Genomic DNA, 20,639 nt, shown 5'->3' with positions numbered 1-20,639 from the left:
AAGGCACGTAACTCCTTGAGAAACCACGCGGAAGGTTGGAGGTGTCCGAGCCCACCAGCGGCAGCCACCGATGGCCACGGGGACAATTCTGTCCCCCCCCGTGAGGCCTTTGGCTCAGCTGAATAGAAGGGAAACCAAAAGTCTTCTCCCTTCCTGACACAATGCAATTATTCTTCCAGATTTTTAGACAGATTCTCAGAAGTCTCAAGTACTAAGAGCCACAAACGGTGTGAGCCTCTCTTTATATACTCTCATTTTTGTACATATTGTGCAGGCACACTGTGAGAGACGATCTCTGTCCAAAACGATTGTGGCTGACAATTTCTCCTTACTTTTAACAGGTTTGGGGCAAGATTATCATCTTTTACTTCACACGCGAATTATATGACAGAAAGAGAATTTGAACTTTAAGCCGCAGTAGAAAAGCCTTACTTATTTGGTCAGTACTCTTCCTGCAATTTCATCTTTCTCTAAATATATACAGATATATAAAATATATACAGATATATAAAATATATACAGCAAGACCAACAACTTGTGTGTGGTCTAAACTCTGTTCAATAAGACACCGTTTTTACCTCTTTGGCATTCCTGGAGAATGAAGACAACATCCTATCAGCGTTCATCCTCCGAATCATAAGCCAAGATGAAATGTTAAGCCCTGAAGTAACAAATTTCATCCAAACTGTGAGGCATCCAATTTAACGCATTCTGCATTTACCATAACAGTCATCTACGAGATAAAGGACAGAGTTTTAGCATCACCCAAAAGAGATGAGGAAAATATTAGCTTCGGTGTAGAGACTGTGAAACGCACAAGAGGAGCATCAGAACCACGGGCTTGTCTACACGGGGACACTCGGGGGATTAATTTGAATTACCACAGGTTGTTCAGCTCTGCTAAAACCCTGTGAAAACAGACTCCTCCTGAGTTTGTGACCTCAGACAGATTTTAATTCTTTCACTTTGAAAATTAGGCTAGGTTGAATTAAGGTAAGTTTTATTCCTGAAAGAGATTGTTCACCAGTAGTTTAAAGCAGGTTATCGGCCTCATTTTGAATTCATACCTACAGCTAATATGAAGAGATTTTTTGCATTCTTATGCATGGAGAAAAACTTTCACTTAATAATTATTGCACCACAAAGACACAGCTGAGTTCAAGAAGTCGTTGTGCCAGGGTTTATGTAAATATAGGAATATATTTACACACACTTAAGATCTAGAAGAGATGGTTTAGATCATTTGGTCCTGAGCTTTTGTTTAATGCAGGCCAGTTTTTCTACACAAAATCCACTAACTCATGTCTGGTTTGAGAATATCCCCCCCCCCTTCCCCCAAAAATCATTCATTCTTGAAGAAGGGACCATTTCACAAGGCAAATCCACTCCTTGCTTTGGTGGTTTGCTACATCTGCCTCCAGCTAACATTATAATTTAACAACATACTCATTTGAAGTTGTCAAGCTCAGTTCTAGATCAGCGATTCCTGTTACGCTTTCTTCTCAGAAATTAAAGCACTTTTAACACTGGTATTTGCTGCCTAAGAAGTCCCTTAGCTGAACAGCTTTAACGTTGTTTTTTTTACTGTAATTTATTTTAGGTTCTTATGAAAACCTAAAACACAGAAGGGCTTGTGCTATGAATAGCAGCAGTGCCCCTCAGCTCCCATTCATCCCTGAATTTAACAGCTAGCACTGACTCGCATCACGTGGAGCCCCGGCCCATACAAACACACGTACCTAGAGACTGTTGGGGTCCCATACAGCACACTTCTTTTTAGAAACCAAAGCTACTGCTAACTGGCAAAAGAGGATTTTGAACTTGCATAACTGTGCGTGTATACATTTCTATATGCATGTGTGCACTGCACGTGTAACTTCAGTGGATGAAGCAGTAGAGCCACAGCATGAGCCAGTCTGGATCCCACTGCAATTAGTAGAAAACGTCATTTGCTGCAGTAGAGAACAGAAATTTTCTCCCTGTTCCTTCCCTCATGGTCATTAGGACTGCTTTCACCAGTGGGGAAGTTCTCAGCCCTACAACATGCTGTGAACACTAATCATTGTTAAGTGAGCCCAAACTACTTGGGAGGCATGTCCCTGAGACACAACCAGACCCCGGTGAGGCACGCTGCCTCACGTGGGACATCACAATGTGAATTTGGTATTAAAGCTTCCTCTTCCCAGGTCAGAAGTGAGTAGGAGAATCACAGATCTTCAGCCTGTTTCTCTCTCCTCTTGCATACACCCACAAGTATAAACCAAATAAATCCCATGCAGATTAGCTGAAGCTCCTGATGCTCTGTAGCATTCAATTGATGTGCAAAGCAAAGTCACCAAATTTGCCAGGGTGATGATGCTGACCCTAGGACCCAGAAGATGTTCAGAGCTCCAGTCTGGGACATTCTCCAGTGCACGCCCTGCAATTCTCACAACTGGGACACGGGCATCCACAGAGAAAACCTGTTCAACTGCGAGATACTCAACTTGAAATGCCTCCTGAACTTCGGATTCATAGAAGATTGTTAATTGAAATGGTGGCATAGTACACCCCCAGATTAGGCTGAGATGTTTGAAAAGCTACTCACACAGTGAGCGGGGAATTTTGGTTGGCAGAATTCCCAGAACAAGCTGAGAGCAGGCACAGAAAGGCTGCACGAGGCCAAAGCGGCGCTGAGCTCAACCCTATGGTCTCACTTTTGTGTTCAGCATCAGCACAGACTTGCTGAATGAAGAGAACTAACGATCAGTGCTTGGTTCTTGACCTTAGCTTGAGGCAACTGGACTCCTTTCTCCTTCTGACCCAGGAAAGGGCAACCATGTGTTATACTCCACTTCTCTCTCTTGCACACAGACACAAGTGTTTTCAGACTCTGATGTGGTATATATCAGGTATGCACCATCTCCAGCAGAGAAATGAGAGATGTAAAATACCACCAGATGTTCAATTGCAAGATTCGCAACCAGGCTTCTGACTCCTGAAAAGATTTCTGCTACAAGGTGAGGGAAGAGATTGCCTAGTAAATAAAATGTTAGTTTGTCAGAGGCTTGCCACACTCACCTGTCCTGGAACAACCCTCACCATCTGCTCTAGCCCTTTACTACCTCCAATAAGGAGCTCTGCCTGAAAAGCTGCACATGGTGGGCACTTTCACCCAAATTTCCTGGTTTTTGAAGTACTCCCTGACATGTTGTGGTTTCAGTCGCTATGGTAATTGATTTGTGTTTAATGAGCTCATGTTATTGGTTGGGATTTTTGTACGGTGAGTCATGCAGGTTTCATTTGGTAAAATTCACAGGGAGATATTGCCATCTAGATCAGCACCAGATTAGCTGAGAACTCCAGCTTCAACTCACCTGTTTTAACATTCCCAAGTGAAGTCAACTTTATGATGAGGAAGATAATTGCCTGCAAAGTAAATATTCAGTTAATAATGTACCTATTGTATTGTTGATTTGATGACATGGCAGCAGCAGCCAGTTTTAATTTAACATGACTTAACTATCAAGTGATTGCAGTGATATTACAGGAGCTTGTTAAATGAAAATAACCCTGTTCAAATTTGCATGTACATGTGCAAGGGAAAAAAAAAAAAAAAAAAACAGCTGCTCCTGGGCTGACAGCAAATAGAATTATGTCTTTTTTCAAATTGGTGACATTTAAATATGCCAGATAAGCACTCTGCTGATTGCAACCCAGTGGTTGTGGTCCAAAGGACAGAACATTTGACTGGGAAATCAAGAAACCTGTTTTTGAGTCTGAACTTTCTCACTCTTCTAGCAAATCACTTCATCTCTTTGTATCTCAGTCTGTCCATCTGGCGGAAGGCGATAACAATGCAGAACTGCTTTGCATAGGGCTTTGAAAACTGGTTGAGAAGGGAAATACGAGCTAGATTTTGTTGTGTGTTTGTTTAGAGCTTTCTACAATTCCGATTTACATTCGGTGTCTAGGCCAGACTAGCTGCTCGTCCTATTTCCACAGGCTAGCTATTGTTTTACCTAAACCAAATAGCTCAAACAGCAGGGGAGGCAGAACGTGGTTCCACATTAAATTGTCATTGAGGAAAGGAGATGCTTGATTATCCCAGGTTGCTGATCTCTGTAGGGAACAAACCGTGTCAATCAAATGCTTGAAGGACACCTGTCATCAAAGGCAGTTGGTCCTCTGCTAGCAAGGGCTCACCCATGCATTTGGTGACCCTATTTTATTACCTTTTCGCTATTTATTTTACTGTTTATTTTACCTGTTACACTACAAACTGTAACAGGCCTTCCTAAAACCCATTTCCTGCCTGGATTGTGGATGTTACAATCCCTGTCCTGAACTGCTGACAGTCTGAACAAAGAGAACGAGCAAAAGAGGCAACAGATGATGAAAAATATGCCTGGGATGCTCAAGGCATCCCTGCCGAGAGCCCTGCTACCTGCTGTGGCCGCATTTCTACTAGATCCCACTGCAGATGCAGCAAACTTTAAAATAAAGAAAGGGCTCTAGCATTTCATCTAGGCACCTAAATAGGGGAAGATCCTCACCAGCTTGGCCTGGGCCTTATAGGAAGCTCTGGCAGAGCGAGGACTTGCCCCGGAGCCCAGGGGTCTCTCCTCCTCTGGCCAGCCGTCCTCGAGAGCTGCGAACCACGGCTCCTAAGGGCACAGCCCATCCTCCCGGAATTGCTGAAGCAGCTGGTTTCTAGCTACATTTTCAGTACGTTTTTTTTTTTGTTGTTTTTTTTTTTAATCACATTGTGAGCTGAATCGCCGACTAGTGCCAAGGAGCTTCTAATTACATAGTAACAGTAGCAATTGCATAACCCTCTTCCAGCTCCTGCAACAGCTCAGCCCCACAAGTGCCAGTGGAATGTCACATTTTTCCATGCTTGAAGTATCTCTTTTCACTAACACTGCAGCCAGTTGCTTCTAATATTGCAGAAAAGAATGAAAAATGCTGGGATTAGACCTCTACAAACCCTAATAGTGTGTTTACAATAGTCTTCAGGTTCATTCTTAACCACTAGGTCTATGACCTTCTAGTAAATTATACTACACTGGAAGGTTTTAGCTGCTGTTCCAACTCCACTGTAAACATGTAAACTTGAGCCATCTGTGCTTTTTTAATATTTCCTGTAAAGCCTATCACTACACCAATCTGTTGTTTCAATTGGCAGCACAAGAAGTCATTGTGTGCTAATTTTTCCCAAGGGCACTTGATGCACTTTATTAAATAGGGTTTTTTTCTTCCTCATTAAGGCCTTTCCACAACAATAAAACCATATTTCGGATACCCAGGCCAGCAGGCATTGTGCTGTTTTGTATGAAAAAAAAAAAAACAACAACAAAAAAACAAAAACAACAAAAAAAAAGATCCCAGCTTCACCATGCTTTCGCCAAAGAACAATATGGAGGGAAAGGAAGTTTTTTAAGATATTGCAAGCTTTTCTTTTAGAGCGCCTGCAGGGAAAGAGTGATGAAGGGGATGCAAGCGACGAGGGGGAGAATTTGGCCAAACCTCCCAGAAGCAGACAAAGGAGCGGATTCTTTCAGAGGCATCAAAATTTTGCTGGGTCACACGCTTCTCACACACCTCAAATTGCTGCTGACTGCTGGAGCTTGGAGGGTGCAAGGGGGAACTGAAGCACCGAACCGGATCAGAGCCAGGGCTCACCTCGCTCAGTATCCCGTTTCGGGGAGTCACAGACCAGATGTCCCAGAGGAAAGGGGGACGAACCCTGCTGCGGAAGCATGACGGTCTCAGGCCTTCCTAAAGATCTTCATTTATTGTATCTCCTATTAGGCTGCTCTGACCTTTAATAAGGCTGATTTTTCCTCCTCTTCTCCTCCTTGTTATAAAACCTGTTAAGATATTGCTCTCATTGTAGAAGCTGTTTCAAAAGGGCAAGGCAGGCACTGAGGATGAAGGAAAAAGGGGGATTTTTTGGTAGTTCTACTGTATTTAAAGAATACACTGTTGGAATAAGTGACACTCAAAAAGTAGCACAGAATAAATTAGAGGTACATACAGAATAGCCTTTGTGGAAGATTTCATGTTAATTCATTTAAAAATCTTTGCCTGCGTTGAAAATACGCAGAGTATATCCTTTTATTCATTTCTCTGTGATGTGACCTATAATCATGGTAAAACTGTTCCCTAGCAAACACAGGGGATTTTTGGTCAGGGTGATTTAAGTAGATTTCTGGAGTTTAAGGTCGGAAAGGACAATTGCAATGCTGGAGCTTGACCAGCTGCCTCACACAAAAGGACTGTTTATTGGTTTTCCCCCAAAAGCCACCTTTATTTTCCTCTGAAAACATTACCAAGTTGCACCATGCTCTCGCTATCGGTGACTTTGACATACCTCTGCTCACAGAGCTGTGCCAGACGAGGAGGTTGAAGCAGGTGTTCAAACACTAAGCGCTGGTCAACTGCCCATAAATTTAATCTGCCATGCTGATCGGCGAACGCTGGGCAAAACAATTGAACCACGTCCGTGCACTTTGAAGCTGCTGCTACAAAAATCACGGCTGAAAGGGGAGGAAGAGAGGGAGGGAGCTTCCCAGCAACAAAAACACGCCCGAGCCTTGCAGCTGAAGCGTGTGTGTGCCGCAGAGTGCCTCGTGGGTGCGCGGGGCAGTTTCGGAGCGGGGGGAGGCTTACCGCTTTGAATTTGTCAGCTCTTTCTCAACTGGCTTTTAGTCCTGATCCTGAGCGAGAAGAAAGGGGTCCTTGTTTGATAAGAAGGGATGATAACCTGCACCCAAGCCAATAAAAGGGATTAACCCGAGACTGAAGGCTCAATACTGGGTTCTTGCCGATGCATGGTTCAATTAGACTAAAAGCTGTCCTGCTGCATTAAGGCAAGTTACCTTCATTTTCAGCTTCAGTGAAACAGACCCCAGATGACAGGATAGGCAAACAAGGACTTTTTCACTTTTCACAATTGCTTTCATCCTGCATCGCCAATATTATTAGACTTTAAAGAAACTGGAAAAATCAGAGGAGTGTTCAAAGTAGGTGGTCTCTGTGTATTCATTACGTCCGGGCACATAAGGCTGGATAACGCACTTAGTAAGCGCAGCAATGGGGCTTGCAGTTCATTTCTTCAGTTCATTTTCACCTAATAAAATCAATTTTCAAGCCAAAGTGATGGCCTACAGATATTACTTCAGCAGTCCAGGATGTAAACACGTCAGACAGTCACGCACCTCCAGCAACACCAGCTCTCCGCGCCCCGAAGAAGGCAGCCTGGTCCTCGGAGGCAGCCTGCTTTCATCCCAGGCACCTGGGTCAATCACGAAGAAGTGTCTGGCTCTTTTCAGCAGCAGGGGTCAAAACTATTTCCAAAAAAAAAAAAAAAAAAAAAGAGTCTCTAAAAAAAAAGAGTCGGGATCATGGCTAACTTTTTGCACACAGGGAAATGGAGGCATGGAGAAGCACGGCTCAGGTAGGGGCATTGCTTTGGGATGATCACAGGGAATAAATAGCAGGCACAGGCCCAGAGCACTGCTCTGTGCCCTCTCATGCTGTCCCCATCCCCACACAGCCAGTGAGACTAAGCCATCAGCTGGCTGCCACCTGAGACTTTCATTTTTGTTTTAGCCATGGTGTTCAGGGAACAAACAGACATCAGTCCAAGGCCCTGGAAGCCTGTTTATGGGCAATATGAGCAACTCTGTTGCTATTTCCCTTATAAATAAAGTTGGAGACCGTTCCTGGAACTACAATCTCTCCATATATGCTACCAATGAATGTCAACAGATTGCAAAATAAAACAAGATAAAAGTTACATTTTCTCCCTCCGTGGAAGCTAGCTACTAGGCTGGTTTCTTTTCTGATTGCTCTTTCCCTGGTCAGCCCACAGTAACATCCCATCTCCAGCACGCAAAGGGTTATGGACAGCAATTCTGATCAGCTGCATTCGAGAAATTAAAACAAAAAACCTCCAGCTGCCCCAGGAGCCAGGAAAGAAGAGCACCGTGCACAGGGCTGGACAGTGAAGGGCAGACTGGGAGGACTTGCTTGGGGCAACCAGCTTAACCTGCCATAGCCCAAACAGGCTGGGATATTTAATTTTTAAAGAGCAGGGAAGAAAAGAAAAAGAAAAAAAAAAGAAAAAAAAAAAGCTTGAAAAGTTAGAAAGTTGTGAAAATCGTCCAAGCCCAGGCACAACGTGAAGACAACTGGAAGACTTTTTGCCATTACGTCCTTCAGATACTGGCACTGAAGTCATGGCAGGAATGAGGGTAGGGTGAGCATGATACATAGACAGAGAACACATTTTTTATTATAAACAACTAAATGTTCCTATAATATTGATAGAAATCTTTCTCTTTCCACCATTCTTTGTACCTAATGGTAGGAGAGAAAACAAGCTGCAGATTTCAGCTGCCATCCCCTGGGTTTCAGAGGAAGGAAGATCTCTGCAAAGCGCTCTGCTCTTCCCACACTTATTCCAGCTTCATCCCAGTCAGCCGAAGCTAATTCTTCCTTAGTCCCTGCCGTCCTCCTGGATGCAATGTGTTTTACAGAGAAGAAAACCCTGCAGTATTCCTGACAACCATTCACAACCCTGCTGTATTCTTCAAGAAATGTGCTCCGGGATCCATAAATTGGGAACGAGTCAGCAAACCGCCAGGCATTAACTGGATGGGGAGATGATGATACCAAGGTGCTGGAGGAACAGCATGACAGGAGTTGTGCATCTCGGCCGAGCAACAGAGGGTGAGCCCAACTGCTGGTACCACGTAGTATGCGCCTTTGCCATTGCTATATGATCTTACAAATGAAAGGTGGCAAGGATTAAATGATCATAACAGCACTGTAAGCACTAGCAGCAGTTTGGAAGGGTCAGTTATTTGTAAAAATTAGACCAAGAAAATGCAAACGCAGAGGCGTTTCATTTAACGGGCAAGGTTTTTTTCAAGCATCCGATGTTTTTTCCGATACAGTTGGGGGTGTTTCAGGTCACATAGAGAAATCAGAATGGAACCAGGGATAATTGCTAGCAGCACCTTGCAGAGCGCTACTGCTCCAAGATCCCTGACTCTGAACTGCCTGCCTGCTAAAATCTACCAGCAACTGGCAGGTGACCTTAGTTAACTTTGCAAAATCTTGGGGGAAAAATGAGATAAAGAAATCCAATCGCAGGCAGGACTGTATTTTGGATTTGTGGCTTACTTCTTCGCCTTGGTTCAATTTACTAGGTATTTCACATCATTCCCCTTCATATTTAGAGAAACTCAAACCTGTTGTGAGGTCAAGAAAACTATTTCAAAAGAGAAAAGCACCAACTGCCACTGAAATACCAATTATTAACAAACAAATATATATATATACTTTGCTATTGTGTGATGTTTTTCATCAGCAGTTCTCAAAGGCTACAGCTGTATCAGTAAATTCAGCAAGGCCAGAAGCACTGCAGGGCACCGAGGCCAAGCAGCACGTCCCTGCCAGTAGTGGCACGAGGCTTTAAAGTCCCAAACCATGCCCAGGATTCATTCAAGAGTGCTGGCTGGCACAGGCCAAAAATGTCCGGCAATCTCATGCACGCAGACACAGACAAGGTGCAAAACTTTATTATCTACCCCATTACAACCAAAGGGCTATTGCTTTAGAAACGGGCTACTGCTCTAAAAGTGATGCTCAGAAAACCAGGGGAATCCACCGGTGAGAAGTGCCAAACCAGCACAGAAATTTCATCTCACGGGGCTGGCATCGGGGCAGGAAGGTCCCGGCCTGCTGCCGCCAGCCAGGAGGAGATGCCGAGCCAGCTCCTGCTTTTTCATCCCCCTCTCTGCTGGCCTCTCCCTGCCAGCCCAGGACCCGCTTGCTCCGAGCGGGGACTGCACTGACCCTTCCTGGAAAAGCGGTAACTGGAGACCTGAGGAAACAACCTGACCGCAGCCGCAGAGCAGAACCAAATGCTTTCCACGCGCGGTGCTATGAAATGACCGAGTGGCAAATATCCAAACTTTTGCTTCGCAGGAAAAATGTCAGAAACTTAAGCCATCCTGATAGCCCAGGGCAGCCTTATTTGCTTGGATTTCCTCGGTGTAAATAAAACCACCAAACAACAGCTCAAGGACTATCCGAGCGAGGCTGCCAAAAGAAACATTACTTTTTTTTTTTTTTTTTTTTTTTTTTACCCAGATCATTCCAGAAATTCCTCTTCCTTGGGCTGCAAGTGGAACAAACATCCTCTTTGCTGCAGCATCCTTCCCACTCCAGGCAGGGCTCAGGTCTTCCCCGTTAATCAACGGTCACCTTGCCCTGGGCAAAGGTTGCTGCCTGCGGTGTGTGGGAAACAGGAAAGGCAGCTGAAAAGCTTGCCATGAGGCTGTGGGACTGCTCGCTGCATTCAAGCTGATCTGTCGGTGAGGAAAAGAATTCCTGAAATGTTGATTTTTTTTAATTTTTTTTTTCCTTCTAGCTCTTAAAACAAATGGAACTGTGAAAACTTGCTGGAGCAACATTGTTTTTATAGCCGACCACGTAAACACACCCGAGATGGTATCAGCAGAGCTGAACTTCAGCCCGGGCTGCGGTCAGAGCGGAGAGGTCACCGCACCCAGCACCCACCCTGAGGGGCACGCCGAGCGGCCGCTGCTTCGCTGACTTTGACCTTGCCTTCCCAAAGCAAAGCTCGTGCTGCCACGTGAAGCTCCCCAGGAGAATGAGAGAGCCGTGCCTAGCAAGCGAGCTCGATCTTCCTTGGCAGCTCCCCTTGAGACAGATAATTGGGGTTGGCAAGAGAGGAAAGGGTGACAACCACACATGGCCAGCACATGCCCACCTCGCTCTGGACTGGCAGAAGTGTTGAGCCAAAGCAGATGACTTTTCGGGAATGTCACCGACCTCTCCCTGCAAAGTTGGTCTGCAAAGGCATAAAAATATGCTGCTCTTTGGCCGGGGTGGCACCGCACCTACAGCAGCATCAAGATGCAAGAGCAGCTCTAAACACAGAGTAATGGTAAAGCGATGAGTCAAATTCCCCAAGCTCCAGCTGCAGCACCATCCTTTTTATCATCCTTGCTGATGAATTTGACAGGCTGATCCGAAGGCAGGAATGATTCCCCACGAATCATTATTACTGCTAACAAGCTGTTCAATTACAGCTCAGCGTCAATACAAAGCCAACATTTCCACAGTGCCTGGGGTACCGGGTTTCTGTTCACTCTCAGTGGGAACAAATCGATGTGTTTCACATAACATACCTAACGCTTCATCCTTCTGAGAGGCGAGATAGGTAGAAGAGCCAGAGGAGGGTGCTGCAATAACAAGGCACGCTACAGAAAGGCTGCAGAGCACTTCAGAGCTATTTCCTGCACAGAAACACGGGCCCTGAACGCAAATGGTTGAGCCTGATGGCTGCAACAATCCACTGAAACTGGGACAAGATAAACTGTGTTTAAATGGCAAACAGCTGCGAGTCCCCGTGGCTGGGAGAGAGCAGGACAAATCTAACGGTACCGCTTGGTTTGGCAGTCGCTGTGGCCATGGCAGTGTGCTCCAGTCCTATTTTAGTGGCAGAGAGGCAAATAATACTGTCACGTCCTTCCCGTTTCCAGGCTTTTTGCCTGATCACACAACCTGAAGGCAAGGTGCAAGGGGGGTAAGAGCAATGATGCTACAATTGCATGATCCTGGGTGCCAGCGGACACCCACCAAACTACCCCAGCCTTCTGCTCTGTCTCTCATTTCCCCAGTAGTCTCGAGTTTTCCCATTAAATTCCTGTCATTGTCCAAAACGACATCTTTTTTCTTTCAATAAAACTGCTGGATTAATTTAGGCTCTTTAAAAAGTTTCCCCAGATGTGAGTCTGGCCTTCAGTCCTGTTTGAACAGAGCCTGCTCGGCGCTAATTCGTATTGCAGTTGCATCTAAACAGGAGTAAGACAGCGTCTGGTTTCCAGACTGCAAATCTTTTATCTCATTTTGATTTTAAATCAGCGCTAGTCTCAGCATTATTATTGCTTCGCCTTCTGTCACGCAGTCGAATTCCTCAGTACCCTGTCGGGCCGATGCCTGCGATCACCCTCGTTATAAATACTGTACTTAAGTGCAAGCACTGAGCTGGCCTTCAGTACGAGCCTTAGAGCTGACCTCTACATTTCTTCACGTTGTCAAACATTCAGAAGATACAGAACTAATAGGCACACTAATGCCCAAGGAAGAAAGTGAGAACTTCAAACTATTCTTAATGGAGTTAAAACACTTTTTTTTTTTTTTTTTTTTAAGTGTCTGAGAATGTGGCCTTTCACTAACATAAACAGTTTCAAAGAATGCTTGTGGCACAGAAGCAGTGACTGGAAAATCTGTGTAAGAACTGTTGTCATAGTGGATTTCCCATAGGGATTATTTTAATCTAGGGAAGCCATTAAAGACATTGGTTTGACTGGAGGATCTCAACTTTTTTTTTTTCCTTCCCCCCTCTCCAGACACATACATCAAGCTCTATTGGGCTGTCACGTTATCTCCAGTGCTCGCTGAAAAATCCGTGGCTGTATGAAAAAGAAAACATTTGATGGTCTTGTGAACTGCTAAGAGTTACCAGTCTTAAGGCGTTAATAATGCCATAATCTGCGGCTGATAATTATTCCCCCCGTTGGTAATGCAATTTAGCTGCTTAGCACATGGCAGCTATGAAGCATACCAGATTCTCAGGTCTCGGAGGAAACTGTCTTAAGAGAAAGAAATAATATTGATAAATTAAAAAAAAAAAAAAAAAGGATTTCAAAGCCAAAATGTGCATGACATACAGAGTTCTCGAAATGCAAGGAAAGGAAGGTGTAATGTACTGAAATGTCAAAGGAACGGATCTGCTGAGATGGAAGCCTGATAGCCACTGCTTTACAAACAGGTCCATGTTGGCTGTGGGTTGTGTCTCTCTCAGTGGCTGATATTTATACACTTTTAATGAGCTCTTTGAAAATCATTGTTATTGTCACTTTTCAGACAAGAATTTTTCCTCATACCACAGACAAGAAGTTAGTCGGTTAATGTGGGAGTCCCTTCCAAAAATCCTCTTTCTGATCATTTTTGCAGCTCCCCCAAGCTGAATTGAAGGAAGGGCTTGACCAAAACCCACCAAAAATGACGAGAAATGTCCCCTCATCCAGGTGTCACCGAACCGCTTTCAGAGACCAGCTCCGGACCAGGGTAAGCAGCATCAGCAAAGGCATCACGTTTAACCTGCTTCCAGCAAGCGGAGTGAAGCTGACCCTAGCCACCCTGCAAATAAGGGAGGAAACAAAAGAACTGAATACAGCCAAAGGCTCATTCAGGCAATTCTGCCAGGAGCAGCAGCAGTTGGGGGGGGCTCAAGAAGAGAATTAGTTCCTGCTGGTCCCAGGGTGGGCACTGCAGCATGCATTCAAACCACTCAGTTGCAGTGCTTCTGCATGATATAAATGAAAATTCAAAAGTTGACATTAAATCCAGCTGAAAAAAAAAAAAAAGTCTCGAAGTGCAAAAACTTCCAAAAATCAACTTTCCAGCCATAATATTAGCTCAGCCACATTATACATCCTGTATATTGTAATGCATAGATTAAATAACAGACAGTAACATATTACATTTAACAAGGAAAACTGAACTGGAAAATGCCTTCTAGTCTCACCCCCTGTATGTGGTTGAGTTGGTGATATAAAACACATATTTCTGGGCTCTCCTTGCTCTGAACTTTATATCCCTTAGCTTTCATATCGTTCTAGCACTTATTTAAAGCGCAGAAGAATTTCTAAGAAGCGTGCAATCTCAGTGACTTCTTTCATTCACTGTAAAAGTTCACTGCTTTAGGAATCAATACCTAAAGCAGCTTCAACACAGCTACCAGTAAATGCAGCTTCTTTAATTCTAGCAGCCTTCACCTGGGCATCATTCACAGACCAGGGCTTCTTGCATTTTGTCACCAAGTTCCTCTGGACACCAGTGGAAATTCAGCCCCTCAGAGAACGTTCCCCAACAGACCTCTAGTGGAAAAGCCCTTAGACAAACCTAGAACTGGGCAGTGAAAGGCAGGAGAAGGTGCAGGCTGTAGATCCACGTCGTCGCAGGTTTGTTCCTGCAGCACAGCCACGGCTTTTCAGCCTCACTGCCAGCCACCGCAGCAGCACTCGCTGCATTTCTGGTGCTGCTGGCATCTAAGGGCGTTCACAGACAAACTCAAGTGGAGCTCAGCTAAAGGTATCATCGAAATGAAAAACAAACCGTGTTTAATGGTGTTCATAAAGACTAAAAGACAACGTAGATCACAGCACTTTCCCATACAGAGGTTTGCTTCTAAGAGGTTGTTTGTCTGTTTTACTTACCCACCACATTTAAGATTAACGCTTCAAAACTGGCTCAGAGGTTTACATTTGATCGGCATGGCTCATTTTTCTGTCAGGACCAGAGAAGACTTCAAACCAAGCCTACAGCACCCGAAGCACACAGAGCCTCACAGAATTGCCGTGGAGACCTCCCACCCTTGCAGGGCGGGGATGCCTCACCACACACCCCCGGCACTACAGCGTGCTCTTCTGTAGGGCTTAGCGTGTTGGTGCTCAGCTGCAGCGAGTTACCGGGCTCCTGATCCAACCTGGGGCAAGGCAGAAAGGTCAAAAGGAGCCCATGCTCCATGAAAAAAGAAACGCTCCTTGCTTAGCTCTACCAAAACAGCCTTTCACTCTCAAGAGTGGCAGGCGCACAGGTGCCTCTACCCTACAAGGTTCTTTGACATTTAATCTCCTAAACGTCGAAGTTGCTTTTGAGATGGGTCTCAATCATTAGACACTTCTCAGAAGGTCAACCTTAAAGTTTCCACGACCACACACAGTCGCCACAACTTTCACAGCTCCATGAACCAGGACGTCCCGCAGAAATTGCGCTTCTTCCTTTCCTTCCTCAGGGCTACAAAACAAATTTGGAGTTTCTCTTCAGAGACCTTTCAGAACGCAAAAAGTTTGATTAAAACACAAGGAGGAAAATGTTCCTTATTCGTGCTCTCGTAATTCAAAATCCTCTCAGACTTTCCAAAAAAATCACCTTAGGGCTAACGAGAAGCACGGAAAATTTCAGAGCAAAAAGCTTGAGAAAGTTATTAGCAAAAGTTATTAGAGTGGGGATTAGACCTCTGCCTTAACAACTGCGTTTGCTATTGCAACAACTATAATAATTTTTACACGGGGGCTGTACAGCAAATTAATTTTCCTAAGGCATTACGGTCAGACTTAGCAACACTATGTTTGTGTGCACTGACTTGCATATTGCCACCTCATCCCATCTAACACAGCGCTACTTTGGCACAAAACACGAATAAATGACTCTTATGTGGGCTGCTCTGCACTGGACTTAGCTCTTTGTTCTCCTTCCCAGACATGTGTGAAATAAATAACAGCTCGAAGGCGGTTTACAGAAGCTTTTCTGTTTCTAAAAGGCATTATCTGTTCCGCAGCACAGCCACATCAAAACAACACTGATGGATACCAACGGCTTGGGGAATGGTGGCAACGCTGCTTGGAAGAAGACTTCGATTAGGGAGCAGAACAGCAGCCACTGGCACACAGACCACAGATGTCCCCAACTTCAGTCGTTTTGGGCAAGAACTTCAGGCTTTGGCCAGTCTCGAGGAGCAGTCCATAACCCCTGCTTCAGAGGGAGGTGCAGAAGTTTGGCTCTTACGGGATGGGGCTTCTCCTCTTAACACCGTGACCAGTGATTCAGAAAGTTTCAGATATAACAACCTATTAGAAATAATGAAAATTTCCTTAGGATTATATCAGGTTTGGGGCTAATTTCATCTCAAACCTCACCGGGCTGAACCTATGCTGTAGAAAATGCAAGGAAAGGTTCCTGGGTTGCTGTGAATTCGGAGCACCTCACCTATAGCATCGGCATCACCAAAGTTCCACACTTTGGCTGAAAAATGCATCCTGCTCTCCATGGACATTACTTAACTGTAAAGTCTATTTACTTTGTGTTGCTGTCTGTTTTCCTACAGTGCTGTAAGAGTGTAAATCCTACTTGAAAAATCCCCTTTCACAAGTTAAAAGTCTCCAAAGGCTTATAAGCTGATGTGAAAGATTGACTTAATTGAGCAGTATATTTTTGATTTACCAAAGAAGCCTTAATCCTTTGATTAAACTGATGTACAGTTTTTAGAGAGATTAGCAAATCTGCAATGCATTGAATTCCAGGGCTATAAACCCATTCTGGCTGTACTGACAACGCAAACATAAAGCTACACAAAACGCAGCTCGTGTTGGCAATCATTGGGAGCTCTGGTTATTTTGGGGGGCTCACCATTAAATTCATGATACTGCACCTATTTTACAGCAGATGTTATAATCCCGTTACAGTACAAGTACTCACAGAAATGATGTGATGATGTCGGTACCAGAAACCTGTTGTGCTATGCATTGAGCAGCAACACCGCCCTGTGCAACGCTGCCACCTGCACTGGAAGGATCATGACGAGCTGAGGAACAGCCCCTGGACTTGAGAGCCCTGTTTAGCAGCTTCATGAGAACTCTGCCTCTCGCCCTCCCTGCCTGATGATCTCTGTTTTCATTACACAGACCCGTACAACGATTTAGGGCAGATAGAAGCATCTGCTCCCGCTGCTCTCCTGCAGCCCCCTGCCCAAAACAGAGCCAAACCAAAGTCAGATGAGGTTGCTGTGGGTCATGGAAACCCTTTTGTACAACCCCAAAGAGAGGGGCCCCTCCTGTACCTGTGCCAGGCTGTGGTCCTCGAGGCCTGAGTGTGTGATCTGCCGCTACCAAGCCTGGCAGAACAGCAGCTTGAATTAAAAGTTGTGACGAGGGGGTGGAAGCAGTTCGAGGTTTTCTTAAGACTTACCGGCAAATAGAAGAGGACCGGCAGACCCCACGAACGGCCCCCACGAGCCAGCATCTGCCTGCCAGCACTTGGCCTCCTCGCGGGAAGGATAAGCACGCTGACACTGCAGGGCTGCTTGGATCCCGTGGTAATGGAAGCCACACAAATACCTAAGATAGACGCCGTCCAAGAGCCCGATAACGGTTACATCTACGATCACTCCCCAAAACACCAAATAACTGACCCCGGGGTCGTTTCTAAAAGATAGGATTTCCCATCTGGAGCTGGCTGCTGGCTGACGGAGTTAGCATCTTCTGCTGTGACAACGCCTAGGACGACGAGGTGGCCCGAGAATCAAAACCTCATCCCTAGCGGTTGCCAGTTCACGACCTGGTCGCTATCTGATATAAAGCAGCTATCTCAGAAGTTGTTTGCTATCCCCGTGTCATCCCTGAGCTAGGACTCGCCGCCTCCGCTCACACCACAGTCACACGCTGGCTTCCAGGAGAACAGGAGAAGAGAAAGCCCCTCCTGGCCAGAAGGCACAGACCGCACGCTTCATCTGCTGGCACTGCCGGCAGCCCTTCCTCGGCAGGCCCCAGGAGGCAGAAAGGGGAGGAAGCAGCAAAGTAGGTGCGAGCCCTGCCCCATGCCCCGCGGGCACAGGTCCTCGGGGAAACATAAAGCTGAGCTTCCCGGGTGATGGGGCAGGAGGAAGGGCTGGCAGGCCGGGTGTGCTCCCAGGGTCCTGCCTGACCCCGGGACCTGCGAGTCTTTTCGCCCTTTGGTCACTTCAAGCTGTCCAAGCAGAACTCATTTGTTACTACTTACACCTCCAGAGCCCGGCACAACAAATTCCTAGTAGCACTGATGGCCCCTCTCCTCCCCGCTGATGGAAATAAAACCCAGCACTTCTTCTGGAGCTCTGTAAGCTAAATCAAGTAATCACAGAGCCCTACCACCACAGCGCACGGAGCGGCAGCGAGGGATTGATCCTGGTGTGTCTCTGAACCTCCCGTACCCTCCTCTGACTACCCAATCTCTTCTTGATTTTTTAATCTTTCCACCAAAACCCACACTGGAATACAGAGGAACCAGAAAGGGGTCCTTAAGCAGAGCAAATGAATAAACTAAAGATACCCCTGCCAAACATGCAGAAAAATAAATAGGTGGAAAATAAGCCCAGCTCTCCTGAGGCCAGAGCAAGGCAGCACATACTGCTGGGTCACAGGGAGAGCTGCAGTAATTACATTTTACATTGCTTTAGGTTTCATTTATGCTGTCAAAACTGTTTTGTCACACTGGATTTTTTTTAATGCATCTCAGATTTTGCTAATCTCTACAAAATCTATATATCAGTCTAATCAGAGGATCGGGGGGCTCCTTGCTGTATCAGAAATATACTGCTCCATTAAGTCAATCTGTCATGCTGGCTTACAAGTCTCTGGGGATTTCCAATTTGTCACAGGCAGGTTTGTTTGTGTTTTATTTATTTTTTTTCCTGTCCTTGTAGTTGCTAAGCTTTTTTTTAACAATGAGCTTCAGAACAAAAAAAAAAAAAAGAGTAGACTTCAAAAAAAGAGATGGGCATTAAAAAGCCTGCATTGACCAACAAGAGCACCTGAAATCCCAGGCAGTCCAGCTAAGAACAGAAAGTAATACGAAAATGGTCATTGCGGACAAGCTCTTGGTTCCTCCTCTTACACTACATCAGACAGACCGTTTATCTTCATTTTTAGGATCTTCTCCACCTATTCTTACCTGCATTATCATATATCACGGCCTTAGAGCCAGTTTCCAACTCCTTCATGCCTATTTACTGGTGCTCTGCAGGAGCACCTTCATGCTTCCTTGCACAGTGTTTCTCAAGCATGCAAGGGACTCCGTGTAAACAAGACAAATCCATTCTACTATCAGCTTTCAAATCCCTCCCTTCAAGCTCTCTTCTGCTCCAGTGACTACAGAAACACTTGACTTTGACTGAGCAGCCCATGAGTGAAAAGGGACGTGGGTTTGGCAAACAGCAGAAGATGGGGATGGTGTCTTCCTCTTCAGGGTCCACCACCACCTCTCCTAAAGGTTGCAGCTTCCACTGTGGTGTTGCTCACACGAACACTTCTTAACCTACTCCATTCCAGATGAGCCATGTTAGTAAGGACAAACTAATGGACTCACGTGGGTTGAAGCAGCTTAGGTATTGCACTCACAAGCCGCTGTCTTCTTCCTCCGTGGTTGGATCGGAAGCTCCAGCAGAGAGGCAGGAACCAGAAGCTGGGACAGGCTGTGAGCAGTGACTTTACTGCAGTGCAGCTGCAGAAGGAAGCATCCACTCACAGCCGTGGGCAGCCTGCGGGCCAGGTGAGGAATAAACACAAACTCAAGGAGAAACAGAGATGGGGAGTGAGTGTCACTGCTTCATAAAGCCTCCGGGCCACAAGTAGGTACAGCAGTGTTCAAATAGAGGAACATGCACGGATTTTTCTTGCCAGTTCTTATGATTTACCCTCTTCTGCAAAAAGAAGTATCCCACACCAGCTCTGCATACTCATGCTCTAGACATTGTCAGAAAGAGCCAGCATCATCTTTCTTCTAGGGAAAGTGGCAAGGACTGGAGGGCAGTACGTAAAGGAGTGGAAATGCAGAGAAAGAGGGAAAGGGCTAAAGAAATGATTTTCTACGGCAGAGTTATATTAATAACCGAGACATATGAATGTTTCCACTGCTGATTTTTTTTAAAGATATTTCCAACTTCGCTATCATTTTGTTATACTCATTTTTAAGCAGGACTCTGCATTGCAATCTGAAACTTCACTTTCCAGTCCCATTTTTTATGCTAGTTTCTTTCTGCTCCTAGAACCAGACCTGTCTGGCACACTTCTTGCTATACAAATAGACTACCCTCTCCTTCTAAAGCACCAGGAAAAACGGAGGCCTGGTCTGGGATTAACTGAATCCAAGCACAGAAAATAAAAGAATGACAATACAATGCTTCACCATCGTACCCAGGCACAGTCTGCTGATCTACCTCAAGCAGATCTCAAGATCTACCTCCAGCCCCAGATCCTCCCACCAGGAGCGCAGCTACCAAGTGCTTCGGGAAGCAGCGCTGGTCAAGAACGACTGAAGCCCGGTGAAATCAACAGCAAATTTCCCGAGCTTTGTTATCAGCTCTGGTCCTCAAGGCGCAGGTGGCAGGGAAGCAGAGGAGGCCGTACACCTGAAGGGACAGGCCAGGCAGCAGCGCAGAGCACTCCTGAACAACTCACAGCCGCAGCGGGTGAAATATTAGCTCTTAGTCACTTCTTGCTAACCAAAACCCATTGAAAGCAAAATGATTAAAGTCCACCTGGTGGATTTACAGGGCTTTGTGCTGATATGAGACTATTTAGTCACGAGAGGCAGCCTTTTGACATGATTCAGTTGACTGCCCATGGCATTTGACACACACCTAAGGAGTCTAAGTGGTTACTGCTATTAGCAAAGACTTGAAAAAAGACACTTGTCACATTAGGTCAGCTATCTCTTAACTTCATCCTGTGAAATGTCACCAGTACCCCCGGGCTTCTCATTTCTTATCAGCCTTTCAGATATGCGTAGCTATTGTTTTAGAGCAGTACGAAACAGGGAGGGAGAGAAACGAAGAAGGAAAAGGACAAGTCATTTACTGTGTCTTCCATAAATGAAGAATCATTTTTTGAACTTTTAAATATAGAACAGTCTGTGCTAGATTTGTGCACTGTACTTGAGGAGGGAGCTTTTACCTGGGGCAGTTTCTCCCTGGCCGCAGGCTGCCTGTTCAGTCCCCTTGCAGACAGGCAGCTGCA

At 45.5% G+C, this 20,639-nt stretch overlaps 1 protein-coding gene across 2 annotated transcripts in view; it reads right to left on the bottom strand.

Annotated features, from left to right (window-relative positions):
• Positions 1-614: 614 nt before the first annotated feature.
• LOC311433969 (uncharacterized protein) overlaps positions 615-20,639 on the bottom strand; it is a gene marked incomplete at its 5' end in the record, with an annotated part of 114,768 nt that continues 94,743 nt past the window's right edge. Inside the window, 4 exons of one of the 2 annotated variants that reach the window (XM_084513706.1) lie at positions 615-733; positions 3,357-3,408; positions 5,665-5,906; positions 6,356-7,331. Of the gene's footprint in view, positions 734-3,356; positions 3,409-5,664; positions 5,907-6,355; positions 7,332-12,918; positions 13,228-20,639 lie in introns of those variants that run through there. The other variant, XR_014691125.1, reaches the window with a different exon arrangement.

This window comes from Aythya ferina (genome assembly GCF_964211825.1).
Source record: "Aythya ferina genome assembly, chromosome: 3".
Lineage (NCBI taxonomy): Eukaryota > Metazoa > Chordata > Aves > Anseriformes > Anatidae > Aythya > Aythya ferina.
Note: the sequence above shows the minus strand (reverse complement) of the source record. Positions and strands in the feature narration are given on the sequence as shown.